The sequence below is a fragment of the Elephas maximus genome, chromosome 15 (genome assembly GCF_024166365.1).
Source record: "Elephas maximus indicus isolate mEleMax1 chromosome 15, mEleMax1 primary haplotype, whole genome shotgun sequence".
NCBI lineage: Eukaryota > Metazoa > Chordata > Mammalia > Proboscidea > Elephantidae > Elephas > Elephas maximus.
The window spans coordinates 14,305,047-14,320,569 of record NC_064833.1 but is presented as its reverse complement, the minus strand read 5'-3'; positions in this window follow the sequence as shown (position 1 = coordinate 14,320,569).

Here is a 15,523-nt window from a genome sequence, read left to right as displayed (position 1 = left end):
CCATACTCTCAGGTTTTCTCTAGTCTCTGTCAGGCCTGCAAGTCTGGTCTTTTTTGTGATTTACAATTTCGTTCTACATTTTTCTCCAGCTCTGTCCAGGACCCTCTATTGTGATTCCTGTCAGAGCAGTCAGTGGTGGTGCCAGGCACCATCTAGTTGTACTGGACTCTGTCTGGTGGGGGGGTGTGGTAGATGTGGTCCATTAGTCCCTTGGACTAATCTTTCCCTTGTATCTTTAGTTTTCCTCATTCCCCCTTGCTCCTGAAGGGGCGAGACCAGTGGAGTATATTAGATGGCCACTCACAGGCTTTTAAGACCCCAGACGCTACTCACCAAACTAGAATGTAGAACATTTTCTTTATAAACTATGTTACACTGGTTGAACTAGATGTTCCCTGAGACCATGGTCCCCACAGCCCTCAGCCCAGCAATTTGGTCCCGCAAGGAGTTTGGATGAGTCTATGGACCTTCCATGGCCTTGCCTGGGACAGGTTGTGCTGGCTTCAGTACTGTGTACTGTCTCACCCTTCACCAAAGTGACCACTTAACTATTTTCTATTCAGTGTTTTTCCATCCCCACCCCTCCCCTCCCTCATAATCATCAAAGATTCTTTTTGTGTGTAAACCTTTTCATGAGTTTTTATAGTAGTGGCCTTATACAATATTTATCCTTTTGTGATTGACTTATTTCACTCAGCTTAAGGCCCTCTAGACTCATCCATGTTATGAGATGCTTCACAGATTCATCATTTTTCTTTATCATTGCGTAATACTCCATTGTGTGTATGTACCATAGTTTGTTTATCCATTCATCTGTTGGTGGGCATCTAAGTTGTTTCCATCTTATTGCTATTGTGAACAATGCTGCAATGAACATGGGTGTGCATAAGTCTATTTGTCCTTTCATAAATTTCTTCCTCACTGTTGTGGTTAAACATGTGTTTTCTGGGCATTCCATGCGTGGGTCTGTGGATCTAATCTTATAAATCCACTCTAACATGCCAATTTCCCTAAGCCTTTGGATACCTTTTTCTACAGTATACCAAGGCAGGTCTGGTACTTCAACTTGATTTAGTGTAGGCCACTGTGTAATCCATGCTTCAGTGACCCAACCAAATGAACTATTAGATCCTTTCCTGACCTCTCGGTTGAAACACTGGATGAAGAGCCTCTGCTTAACAAGCCCATATAAATCAACTCGGACTGATCCATCTTTATGCTCCTTGCACCATTACCCTACACTCTTAATAGCCATTCCCACACATATTCCCCAGGTTTCTGTTTGTACATATTAGGAAAGTTAAGCAGTTCTTTTGGAGTGTAGTTTACTTCCTCTTGGGTCACATTTTGTACTTTACCTTTTCAGGCTCTCTGGGACTTAAGTCTAGTTATGGGTCTAGAAGCCAAAATGGGTGGTGGGGATGTGTTTTGAGAACTTTCAGCATTGTCTCGTAAGGCATCTGCTTCAGGCAATGCCCCAGGCAATGACTCAGCCACCTCCCCGGGGGATGACTCAGATGCCACCCCAGATGATATCTCAGACAAAGGTTCTTCAGACAAAGATAGGTTAATCTCATCAGATGGGAGTGGAGGGGGCTAATTATTTTGTTGGCAGGAGCAATTTAACAGAATTTAGGGGCTCAGCATCCCCAGCTTGATGATTATCTGCCCATATGTCCCCACCACAAGTTTCAAGATCCCATTTCTTCCCAATCAATGCCCTCACTTTAGCTTGAGACACCATTCAAGGCTGTGAGTTCAATTGACATTGTAATCCAGCCACTCTTATGATAAAACTCTGGGTTTCGTTTTAGGCAATATCAGCTCTGTCACTATAAGAAATAAGGCTTTCTTTCAGGGTATAAGTGGCAACTTTGAGGTCATTTATGTGGTGCTTGAGCTTTGACTCTGAAGCCCTGAACTCATCTTTTTCTTTCACCACTTTTTCTAGTGAAAGTAGGTCTAACCAACCAGCTTCCTTATACTTATTCTGACAAAACTGTAGAAAGGTATCAAACATACAGTCACTCAGAGCCTCGCTTCTCACCAATACCTGGTCTATTTGTATTTTTGCATATTCCTATTGCCACCTCATTCCACGGATTAGCAGTGCCCACAGTTCTACTCTGGCCTGTAGGGTTGCTATGAGTAGGAATCAACTCAACGGCAATGAGTTTTTTTTTTTTTTTTCTTCTTTACTACTAGAAGCAGAGTCATTAACATCTTTAAGACTAACCAGACTTGAAAGCCAATTTTAAAAAATCATGCTTACAATTTTGTTTCTCCAGAAGCACTCTCAGTACCAAATGTCTTAGGCTGGGTTCTCTAGAGAAGCAAAACCAGTGAAGTATATATATAGAGAGAGAGAGAGAGAGATTTATTTCAAGGAAATGGCTCACACGTTTGTAGAGGCTGGCAAGTCCCAAGTCCATGGATCAGGCATCAGGCTGGAGGCTTCTCCTGACTCATGTAGCTGCACGGGTTGACGAACACAAGATCCACAGGTCAGACAGCAGGCTGCTGGTTTATGGCTGTAAAGGCTGATGAATCCAAGACTGGCAGGCAAGACAGCAGGCCCCAGTCCCAAGAACTGGAGATCAGAAGCTGATCAGCCAAACGCAAGATTCAGAGCAGAGCAAAAGCCATCGAGGTTTGCTAGAAAGTCCACACAGATTGGATGCAGGTCATGTTTCCAAGGAAACTCCTTTTCATCTGATTGGCCATTCACAGCAGATCTCATCATGAAGGTGATCACATTATATCAGATCTCATCATGGCAGTAGTTACATCATTATATGACTGCCAAACTACATCATAACTGCCAAACCACTGAGAACCATGGCCCAGCCAAGCTCCTAACCCCTGTGCCACCAGGGCTCCTATGTATAATAGACCTTATATATAACAGGCCTTATGTATAACAGTTTTGTTATCCCATGCTATAGTTCTTGGCATATAGTAAGCAGTGGATAAATGCTATTATTAATATTATGATTCGCATTCTATTCCTGCACAGTTCCGCAAGTCTTCTTGAAGTCAGTTGTTTGACTCCAGCATACTGATGTGTTGCCTGGAATTCCAGTGCTCATGCTCAGCTGCTCTGTGTAGCCACAGACATCTGTCCTGTTCTGATATGCAACACTCCAGCAAGGTCCTAACACCATCCATGCAGCCAGGCCCTAGAGGACTGTTAAGTCCTGCTAAGTTGGGACAAAGTGCTCTGCACATAGCTCTTTGCAAACACAAGATGTTGCTATTATTTCTCTCCTTGCCTGGGCTTTAAATTCTTTGCTGGCAGAGGCCATTCTGCCACACACACTCAACCAATTCCTCTTGACTTCAGAAGCCTCACAAACAACAGGCAATAAGGTGCTTTTGAGTTGAAGTGAGCATGAAATCTCTTGCTCTGAAGTGTGAACTTTTCTAGAATAGCATAAATCATGCTGAGAAAACAGGAACTAACTCCGGACGAAGGCTTAAGCGCTGCCCTCTGGTTTACTGAGGAAGCTCTACCCTATACCTCTTTTTCAAAACATAGAAAATATTCTCTCTGCACAATTTGAATGTCTGCACGTTTTTCTTGCTGGGCTTTAAACTGTGACTTAATATTTATTGTGAGGCAAGTTATTTAGCCTTGCCATGAAAACACTGCCTTGCTTTAAAAAAAAAAAAAAGGAATAAAATACAGACTTTACAGACTTTTTTTTTTTTTACTAAGGTCAAGGTGTGAAATTCCTTGTCAATGTTATCCAGAGCCTGGGCTTCAAGGTAAAAAAAAAAGTACCACAGCCTTAAATGAGTGCCCTCTTACTGCATACATGATAATGCTTTCCAATGCCATTCGTGGAGGAAAGCTTCACTTACATGTTCAAGAAGATTTGGGGGCCTAGAGCCAAGGTGGCAAACTATTTTTATAAAGGGCCAGATAGTATATATTTTAGACTTTGTAGGGCATTAGGATTCTGTTGCAACTACTCAAATGCTGTTGTAATGCAAAAGCAGCCATAGGCAATACACAAATGAATGAGTGTGGCTCTGTGTTCCAATACAAACTTTCAAACAAAAACAAGCAATAGCTCAGATTTGGCCTGTGGGAGATAGTTTACTATTTTTGGTATAGATAAAACAGCTTAAGTTTGTGGAAAGTCCATTGGCTGTCATGATGTTCAAGGATATTCAATGACTTTCAAATTAGGACCAATCTACCTTTTAAATCTCCATTGCTTACTATAGTTTTTCTGGCACTGTATCATCTAATCAGAGTAGCTATTCTAGGATCATACTACATAAAAGTAATAATTACAGCCACGATGTTTATGTGCATCTACTATGCACATAATAATTTAATCATTGAATAAAAAGTTATTTGAGCATCCACAATATGCCAAGTATATCATATTTATTCCTACCAGTATGATGTATAGCACCCTCATTTTACAGAAGAGGAAATTAAGGCCCAGGCACATTAAGTAGTTTGCACAGTATAAAACAACTAGGGTCATTGACACCAATGGTTGCTGCCTCAGTATCCATCATTTCATTTTTCTTTCTAAAAGAATGTAAATTTTATTCAGGGAAGTTAATGTACCCAGTCAGAAATACTTATTTTTTCAGATTCTTTTGCAGGTAGGGGTGGCCATGTGTCTTAGTTCTGGTCAATGAAATGTAAACAGAAGTTCACTGGATAGAAGATTTGGAAAAACAAAACAAAAACAAACAACTATTATTTTCCTAATAGAAAAGTCCAAACCCAGCAGTAAAAAGCCCATTCCCTTTGCTTCTTCTACCATTTCTTCTTCTAGAGTACAGACATGATGCCTAGAGGTGGAGCAGCAATCATATGACCATAAGGGTGGAAACCACATGTTGAGATGAAAAGAGTCTATAGAAGAACCCTAATCAAAAGGGGGGAAATGTAGAACAGAATTTCAAATTCTCATGGGGGCTGGATGAACCCCTGAAACTATTGCCCTGAGATAATCTTTAAACTTTAAGCCAAAAATATCTCCTGAAGTCTTCTCAAAGCCAAGCAATATCTACCAATCTCTCCTGCCATCAAATTGCCACATCCTCCATGAAGCCTTTCTGTATCTTCCCACACAGACATGATGTTATGCCCTATCTCTCTGAATATGAAAAGGAACTGAGTGTAGTTCTCACAGGGCGCTTGCTTCATTTACTTAGTTTTAGTCTTAATTTTATACTTGTCTTACTCCCTTTGCATTTTGTGAGTTCTGTAAGGTGGAAATCAGATTTGAAGAAGAACCGCAGCCCCGTTTTGTTGTTTTTGCTGTTGTTTGCTGCAGTTGAGTTGGTCCCCGGCTCAAGGCAACCCCACGTACAAAGGAACAAAATGCTGACTGGTCCTGTGTCATCCCCACGATCAGTGCAAATTGGACCATTGTAATCCACAGGATCTTCTTACTTCCTAGTCTGTCTTAGTCTGGAAGCTCTGCTGAGACCTGCTCAGCATTATAGCAGCACATAGGTCTCTACTGAGAGACTAGTGGGGGCTGCACAGGAGGTGCACTATCTGGGAATCCAAGCCAGGTCCCTAGCATGAAATAATTCTATCCAACAGTTATGGGAGGGAAAGTGTAAAGTGAGTTAGAAAGAGACCCCTGAACAAAAAGACAGAGACAAGGAAGCTGAAAGATTCTTCTTATTTAATTTTTTTCCATGTCGAACATCTTTTCTGCTGTTTCTAACTTGCAGGCCAGCTATCTAATGCTGCCCATCATGACTGCACAGCAAGAGAGGAAAACAACGAAAAAGGAGTCCTGCAGGTGGTGCAGTGGTTAAAGCGCTTAGCTGCTAACCAAAAAGTCGGTGGTTCAAACCCACCAGCTGCTCCAAGGGAGAAAGATTTGGCAGTCTGCTTCCATAAAGATTTACAGCCTTGGAAACCCTATGGGGAAGTTCTACTCTGTCCTATAGATCACGATGAGTCAGGATCAACTTGAAAGCAGTGGGTTCGGTTTATTTGGTTTGCAGGTTAAGCGTGTTGTCCATGTCCTTGGAAACATGTCTACCTATCCTCTGCATTTCACCTTTACCCACTAAAGGATTTCAAATTGCTGTTTTCTTTTAATGACTAAGAATTTCAGACTTCTCACTCTAATCCTTGATTTACTGCTTATGGCCTTGATTTACTGTTTATGGCCTTGCTTTGAGCACTGGTCATCCTTTAACTAATTCTACTTTTTTTTTTTTTTTTTTTTTGGTGGGGTGTCTGTAGAAATGGTTTCTTCAGAAGCACCTCAAATGACAAAAAAGAATTTTTAGCCCTATATATTTCTCTTCTATTTTTAGAGGAAAAGCCAAAGGAGAAGGACCAGGGAAAGGCAGAGACTTAGAAAGATAAATCATTACAGAATAAGTCATTACATTGTGAATTCAAGGAGGGCCCAAGACACTAAATCTTTGAGCAACTTTCAGTTGGTCATCAAGTATTTGGTAAAGTTAAGCCACAGAGAAGTAGTTAAAAAAAGACTCTGATGCCAAATGGTTGCAAAACTCAGTTACACCAATTAATACCTATGTGATCTTAGGAAATTATTTATCCTATGTGTGACTCCCTGACCTTATACATAAGACAAGAATAATAGTAACATCAATCTATAGGGTTATCATAAAGCTTAAATGAGTTAATGCATGTAAAATAATGCATGCTAACCAAAAGGTCGGCAGTTTGAATCCATCAGCCACTCCTTGGAAACCCTCGGGGGCGTTCTACTCTGTCCTGTAGGGTCACCATGAGTCAGAATCAACTTGATGGCAACAGGTTTTTTTTTTTTTTTTTTGTAATATTAATATCTTATAGGGTTTTTGCAAGGTTGAGATGAGACGTTTTATAAAAATGGTACTTGGAGGATTTTAAATTTTAGTAGATATGATTCTATCTTTCCTTATTCTCCTCACTCTATCCCCTCCCTCATGGCTAATATTTGGCTGCTGGATTTAAATAACAAAGGAGTCAGATGAGTGTCTTGGTATTTTCTAGAGTACATGTTCTCCTTGCTCATCCCAACATGCTTGCACAGAGCTAAACATATTGATTATTTTTTTATGCCAGACATTTTAGATTTCCATTCTTTGCATCGTTTAGTCCTTAGAACAACCCTGCAAAGGAAATGTGGTTTTTGCCACTTTTGAGAGAAGGAAACTGAGTCTCAGAAAGATAGATTTTGTCCAAGTTTACCCAGCTCTATAGGGCATAATTGTAATTTCACCACAGGTCTACGGGGTGGACCTCAGAGCCCTGACTCTCTCTGACACATTGTGCCCTAAACTCTTATGGTTTCGGCTCTGTAGGTGTTTCTATATATAAACCGAAGGCGCCAATGTTCTAGAAATAGGCCATCCATCAGCAGATGCCATCTGTAGGCCTGCATCCCAAGGAGCAATGCTCAGTTCCAATTGAGAAATTCCAATCCTGCAAACTCATTAATTCCTCTTGCCTAGTCCCCTCATACCCTGGAACTGCTTCCATAGAGCTCCATCTAGTGCTCTGGGGCAGGGTGAATCAGCAGGTGTGAGGAGTAAAAAGCAAAGGTCGGATTTCTTTTGGCAGATTTTTTCCCAGTGTGCCTTTCAGGTAATGCCCAATGCACGATGGCAGTGATGTAGTACAAGGGTAGCCTGAGAGGAGGATGGGTGTCTCTATTTCCCTCCTGATGATTCCGAATTTTCTCACACACCTAGGGTCGCAATGAGTTGGAATCAACTCAATGGCAACTGGTTTTTTTTGTTTGTTTGTTTTTTGTTTTTTTTTTTGGTTAGTTCCTTGCAGTCAGGGCCCCTTTAAGATATTTAAGATATTTGCATCCTCCTCACCTCTGATGAGGACATGCTGCCACCTGGCCTCTCTTGTTGTTGTTAGGTGCCATCAAGTGGGTTCCGACTTATAGTGACCTTTATAGGACACAGTAGAACTGCCCCATAGGGTTTCCAAGGAGTGACTAGTGGATTTGAACTGACAATCTTTTGGTTAGCAGCTGTGTTCTTAACCGCTACACCACAAGGGCTCCCCCTGGCCTCTAGCTATTTTAAAATCCTGTCATCTGCAGTGACGCTAGTATACGCCAGCATCATAGAGACATCCACTTCCTTAAACCTGGCCTACAGAGGACAGCCCCTACTGAACTTCTCAGCGATGCAGGTGTGTCTAGTGTGTTTCTTATCATCTTAGTAAAGAGTTTCCTTTAGCCCCTCCCAAGGAACAAAGTCAGTTGATAGATTGATTTTCTAATCTTATGTAATAAATCCATTCTGATGGATTTTGACCCTTTCCTCAATACTCTGTCGGCACTGGGTTTTTGTTTTTTTTTTAATGTGTCCTTCTCTTTAAGCCTTTTGACCCTTTCCTCAATACTCTTGTCATGGAAATGCCACCACTTCATCTACTGTGTTGTTGTTACTAGTTGCCCTGGAGTGGATTCCGACTCATGGCAACCCCATGTCTGCAGAGCAGCATTGCACTACAGAGGGTTTTCAAGCCTGTGACCTTTCAGAAGCAGATTGCCAGGCCTGTCTTTTGAGGCCCACCCTTTTTTTTTTTTTTTGCAAGCTTAAAAGAGCCATCCCAGCTGTGTGTTATAGCTAGTTCAGGGATCCTTGCCAGAAAGAAAATCCTGAATCATGGAAAAGTGCCTTCTTATCAATAAACTAACCCTTAACCAGCCTTATCTCTTGTTCTGATTAATTATAATCCAGAACAGGTTCTAAGTTCCATGAAATATCTAATATTATACTTTGCTTTGTCAGAGAATGACCATATTAGGTGATATAATTGCACATATTTTTAATATTTGTGAATTATTCTTAAAGCTTTAATTAAAGACAAAAGAAAACAAAAACCTTTGCCATCAAGTCAATTCTGACTCATAGTGACCTTATAGAACAGAGTAGAACTGCTCCCATGGGGTTTCTAAGGAGCACCTGGTCAATTCCAACAGCTGACCTTTTGGTTAGCAGCTATAGCTCTTACCCACCAAGCCACCAGGGTTTTCATTACTCAAGCTTAATATATAAAAGTGATTTCATATTCCTCTCAATTCCATGTCTAATTCTAATGAAAAGAAAATGAGACTAATTGCAAATAATCTCTTTTTTCTTTTTTTAACCACTTAACACAGCAGTGGCTGCAACAATGGCCTCAAGCATAACAATGAGTGTAAGGATGGTGCAGGACTGGGCAGTGTTTCATTCTGTTGTACACAGGGTCACTATGAGTCAGAGCCGATTCCAGGGCACCTAACAAAACAACAACACAATAATTTCCCTTCTTTGGGGAATTTTGACATTCTGCCATTATTTGTATTATTTAATGATTCCTATTCCAAAATGCAAGAATCCCTGGTGCCACAACAGTTAAGCACTCATCTGCTAACCTGAAGATTGGTCGTTCAAATCTACTCAGCGGTTCTACTGGAGAAAGACCCGGAGATCTGGTCCTGTAAAAACTACAGCCTAGAAAACCTTGTGGGGCAGTTCTACTCTGTCACGTGGGGTCCCTATGAGTCAAAAATCAACTCAACGACACCTAACAATAACAATCCCAAAATACTATGGTACAATCCATTTGTACTTTAAAAAAAAAAAAAACATGAATTAAAGTTTGTTTTGGTTTAAGAACTGTATAGTACCTCCAGAGAAAAATTAAGATAGCTGTAATTGTTTGACCATAATTTTTGACCATACACAGAAACCCTAACCCTGCTTTCTTCATGAAGTGTTCTGGATTGAGTAGCAATGAAGCATGAAGCTCTAAGTAAAAAAAAATATCCTTCCCATTGATGCCATCTTCACCCATTATACTCACAGGAGATAAATCATAATCTAATGGTCTCTCTTGACTCCATCTGGTCCAGAGTGTCTGCATTTCCTTAAAGTTTACTTCACTATTTTCATATTTGAGTGAGAGTCTAAGATTCCCCGTTAGCCTAAAGAACGTCCTTTAGTATTCCTGGTAGTGCAGATTTTCTGGGGACAAATTTTTTAGTTTTTCTTTATCTGGAAATGTCTTTATTTCACTATCTTCTGATACCCACGGTTTTGATGAGTTGTTGTCATTCTTGCTAGATGCCACCGAGTCACTTCTGACTCACATTCACCCTATGTACAACAGACAAAACACTATCCGATCCTGTGCCATCCTCATGATCATTGCTGTGCTTGAGCCCATTGTTGCAGCCACTGTGTCAATCCATCTCGTTGAGGATTTCCTCTTTTTTGATAACTCTCTACTTTACCAAGCATCATGTCCTTCTCCAGGGACTGACCCCTCCAGACAACATGTCCAACGTATGTGAGATGCAGTCTCGCCATCCTTGCTTCTAAGGAGCATTCTGGATGTACTTCTTTCAAGGCAAATTTGTTCATTCTTTTGGCAGTCCATGGTATAATCAATATTCTCGGCGAACACCATAATTCAAAGACATCGATTCTTCTTCAGTCTTCCTTATTCGTTGTCCAGCTTTCGAATGCATATGAGGTGATTGAAAACATCATGGCTTGGGTCAGGCTCACCTTAATTCTCAAGGTGACATCTTTGCTTTTTAACACTTTAAAGAAGTCTTTTGCAGAAGATTTGCCCAATGCAATGCGTCTTTTGATTTCTTGACTGCTGCTTTCATGGGCGTTATTTGTGGATCCAAGTAAAATGAAATCCTTGACAACTTCAATTTTTTCTCCACATATCAAGATGTTGCTTATTGGTCCAGTTGTGAAGTTTTTTGTTTTCTTTATGCTAAGGTGTAATCCATACTGAAGGCTGTAGTGTCTGATCTTCATCAGTAAGTGCCTCAAGTCCTCTTCACTTGCAGTGAGCAAAGTTGTGTCATCTGCATGTTGCAGGTTGTCAGAGAGTCTTCCTCCAAATCTGATGTTCTTCTTCATATAGACCAGTTTCTCGGATTATTTCCTCAGCATACAGACTGAATAGGTATGGTGAAAGGATGCACACCTTTCCTGACTTTAAACCATGCAGTATCCCCTTGTTTTGTTCAAATGACTGTCTCTTGATTTGTGTACAGGCTCCCCATAAGCACAATTAAAGTGTTCTGGAATTCCCATTGTTTGCAACGTTATCCATACTTTGTTATAATCCACACGGTTGAATGCCTAATCAATAAATGCATAGTCAATAAAACCCAGGTAAACATCTTTTTGATGAGTGGAAAAGTGAAAAAAAAATAATAATCACAATTCCCTTGTATATGATTTTTTTTTTTTTTCCATCTGGGTATTTTCAAGTTTTTCCCTTTATCTTTGGTGTTCAATATTCAATTATGACATACCTAGGTGTGGTGGTGATATACCTAGGTGTGGCCAATACAATCTTGAATTCAATATCTTTATTTTTATTGACTAAGTAGAAAGTAAAAAAAAAAGATTTAGACCATAAACTAAAAGCAAATGTAAACTATTGGGGGCAAATGATGAGCTGGCTTATCCCAGTGACCCAGGACAACTGTGTGGTGAACATGTACTCCCTAATCCATTGTGCAAATGAGATATACATATACAGAGCAAAAAATGTGATTTTAATGTGATCGTGGTTTATCAGCTATCCCAGAAAAAAAAAACACCAGTGCCATCATCAGCTATAAGTAAAGTTATCCTCACAACAAAATATATTAAAAAAGGAATATAATCGAAGGAGTCTTTGGCTGCACAATCTTAGAACTTGGATCTCATTCTCACTCTAATACTTCTTAGTGTGGGATGCCAATTTCCATGTATAAATTGGGGACTTCTAATAGATAACCACTAAGTACTTTTTTTTTTCCTATGTTGCTAGGACTCTAAGTCTACATAGGGCTCACAATGGAAAACAGCTGGATATATTTTGTCAAGATCTCTTATAAATCCACATTGCTGCATTGTGCTTCTTAGCAGATGAAAGAAAGTAGAGATTTTCATCTTCAGACCAAATATAAAATTAAGTCATCTCTTCAGTGAGCTCCTTGACCATGTTACTCTTGAAATTAAAGGGTCTATCATATTTAATCTCTCCAGATGGATTTGTGGGTTCATCTTTTTTTTCCCCTTCGTGGAGTACAATCTGTCCTTATGTCTTATTTTTTAAAATGGTTAAAGATGTGCCCCTTGTATAAACAAATTCTTGTAGCCCTAGTAACAGAAAATACAGTGATCTAGGCAGTGATGAGCTTGGGCCTGGGGATTTTTTTAATATAAGTGAATTCTATACTTTTGTTTCTTTGGTCGGGTTTCATTTCCCGCAACAACTTCTGGTTCGTTTTACATAAAGATGCAGATTGGCAGACCTACAGGTTATTCTCATAAGTTTAAACTTACTTAAAATCAGATGAATTAAAGATCTTAGTATTGCCTCAGAAATCAGTTCTCTTCATTTACTAAGGTAACTGATGCCCACAACCCTAAATAGAGTGCACCAAGGGAAGGGAACTTATTGAGGGCCTGCTAAGTGCCAGATCCTTTACTTATGCTAACATTTTTAATCCAGACAACTAGTTATATGTATTTGCATTTTAGAAATGAGATTAAGGCTCAGAGATATTAAGTTACTTACTCAAGGTCACATAGCATAGTTGATTAGCTGTGGAGGCAAGATTCAAATCCAAATTCCTGTGACTCCAAAATACCTGCTTTACTCACTGACCCTTCTTGCCACCTGTTATGTCACATTACAGTTTTCACAGAAATAGACTAGAACATGAGTTTTATATTTCCATAAGTCATGTTGCTCCTTCTTTGACTCTCTATTCCTAAGCCTAAAGTGAATTTCTCCAAGATAGAAAGGTAATGGAAAAAAGAGACGTTAAGATCAAACTTTAATAATGCAAATTATAATAGTTAATATTGACTGCTACGTGCCTAGGATAATGCTAGATGACATATTACTAAATTTATTCTTTAAATGAACCTATAAGTTTGACATTATGAATGATCTTCTTTATAGATGAGAAAACTGAGGTTTATAAAGGTGAAGTAACTTTCCAGAGGTCGTCAGATTCAAAACTTCAACTCAGGTATATTCAATTTTCTGTGTCTGTGGCATAATTTTCTTAAAAACTGCACAGACCCTAACTGTACAGTACAGTTAGATGAGTTTTGGCATGTGTATGCACCTATATAACCACCACGCCAATAGAGATGCAGAAAACTTGTGCTATCCCAGAAAAAAAAAAAAAACCCAGTGCTATCCCAGAAAGTTCCGTAATTCCCATTTGCAATCAGACCCCAATCTCAGCCCCGTGAAGCACCTGACGTGGTATGTTTCAGCACAGCCTTGTCTGTTCTAGAATTTCATATAAATGAAGTCACACAATATGCACACTTTTAGGTCTGATTATTTCACTCAACCTTATGTCTGTGAGATTTACACATGTTGTTACACATACCAATTGTTTTTCACAGCTGATTAGTATTCATAGTATACATATACCAGATTTGTTTATTAATTCTGCCATTGATATAAATTTTTGGCTATTAAAAATAAAGCTGCTATGAACACTTTTGTAAAAGATTATTTTGTTGGTTGTGTGTGCGTGTGCGCATGTGTGTTTTGACATACGCTTTCATTTTGTTTGGAAATACAAATAGCAGTGGAATTGGTGGGTCATGTGGTAGAAGAATGTTTGATTTTATAAGAATTTGTATGTTTCTGAAGTAGTTTTATCACTTTATGCTCCCACCTGTGATGTAAGAGTTTCATTTGCTTCACAAACTTGCCAATGTTTTAAATTTTAGAGGTTTTAATTTTCATGTCCCTTAAGACTGATGATGCTGAGAACTTCTTCATGTAGCACCTGACGATTCATGTGTCATGTTTTGCAAACAGACTGCTCAAGTATTTTGTCCATTTTTTATTGCTTTATTTGTATATTTATTTTGGCTTTGCAGGGCTTCTATATATATTTCAGATACAAGTTTTTTGTCAAATACATGTATCGTGAATATTTTCTCCAACCTCGTAGCTTGTCTTTTTTTCTTAAAGGTATCCTTTCATGAATGGGAGTCTTTAATTTTGATGAAACACCAAATTTTTTTTTTTTTTACATTTATGCGTTGTGCTTTTTGTGGTCTATCTCAGAGATCTTTGCCTACCCCAGGTTTGCAGTGATATTCTACTACGTTTCCTTCTAGAAGCTTTATAATTTTAGCTTTACACTTAGGACAATGATCCATTGTGAATTAATCCTTTTTTAAGGTGAGTAGAGTTGTCCCAGCACTATATTTTGATAGAGCGTTCCTTCCCCAATAGATTGTATTTAATGGACTTTTCAGAAACCTGAGAAAAATACGATGATCTTTGGAAGTAATGCAGGCACATGGAAGAGAGGAGTTCCTTCAAAAGAATCATAGTGTGTTTACGAAGACAGGATGCAAACTGCTGTAGTCAGAAAAGCACGGACTTTAGAGCAGGAACAACAAAACCAAATGGGTGACATTATCCAGTTAGAATTCTTGCTTATAATTCTGTCCATAAACTTGACAGCTTTCCTACCCTAATCACTCTGTCTGTCCATATTAAAAACACGGTAGGTGCTTATTTAATTCCCCCTCAGTTTTCTTCCTCCTGCCCTTGGGGTTCCATTCTGAATTCTATTAGCACTCCACTGCTAGAGATGCTCCGAAGCAGTGAGCACCCAGATCCTAAATTATACCTTCCAATTAAACCTTGCCACCCAGAAGACCACTTCACAAGGGAACAAAGGAAAAGAGAGAAGGGAGGAAAGTATTTTATTATCCCGTCAATTCCACCCTCTGGTTGGTTTCTCACCCTTTTTGGAACATAAATTAACTTGATGGATTGTAGGCTTTTTATTAAATGGGAGATAATTTACCCAGTACAGGACAAGTCAAAGGCATCAAGCGTGTAGTCAAGCCTGACATTCTGGGAGTTGGAGTTGGGGAGGCATCTAAAACACAGCTAGAATGGCTGCTTTCCAATCTTGGCGGCTGGAATTTCGGAACAGAAACAAGTTGTTGTTGTTGTTAGGTGTCGGCAAGTTGGTTGCTACTCATAGTAACTCTATTTACAACAGAACGAAACACTGCCTGGTCCTGCACCATCCTCAAAATTGCTGCAATATTTGAGCCAATTGTTGCAGCCAATGTGTCAATCTATCCAATTGAGGGTCTTCCTCTTTTTTGCTTACCCTCCACTTTGTTAAGCATGATGTGCTTCTTCAGGGATTGGTCCCTCCTGATGGTGTACAAAGTGTGTGAGATGAAGTCTCACTTCTAAGGAGCATTCTGGCTGTAGTTCTCCCAGAACAGTCCTTTGTTCTTCTGGCAGTCCATGGTATATTCTTCACCAACACCATAATTCAAACACATCAATTCTTCTTTGGTCTTCCTTATTCATTGTCCAGCTTTCACATGCATATGAGATGATTGAAAATACCGTGTTGTTGTTGTTAGGTGCCATTAAGTCAGTTCTGACTCATAGAGACCCTAGGTACAACAGAACCAAACACTGCCTGGCCCTGCGTCATTCTCACAATCTTTGTTTTGCTTAAGCCCATTGTTG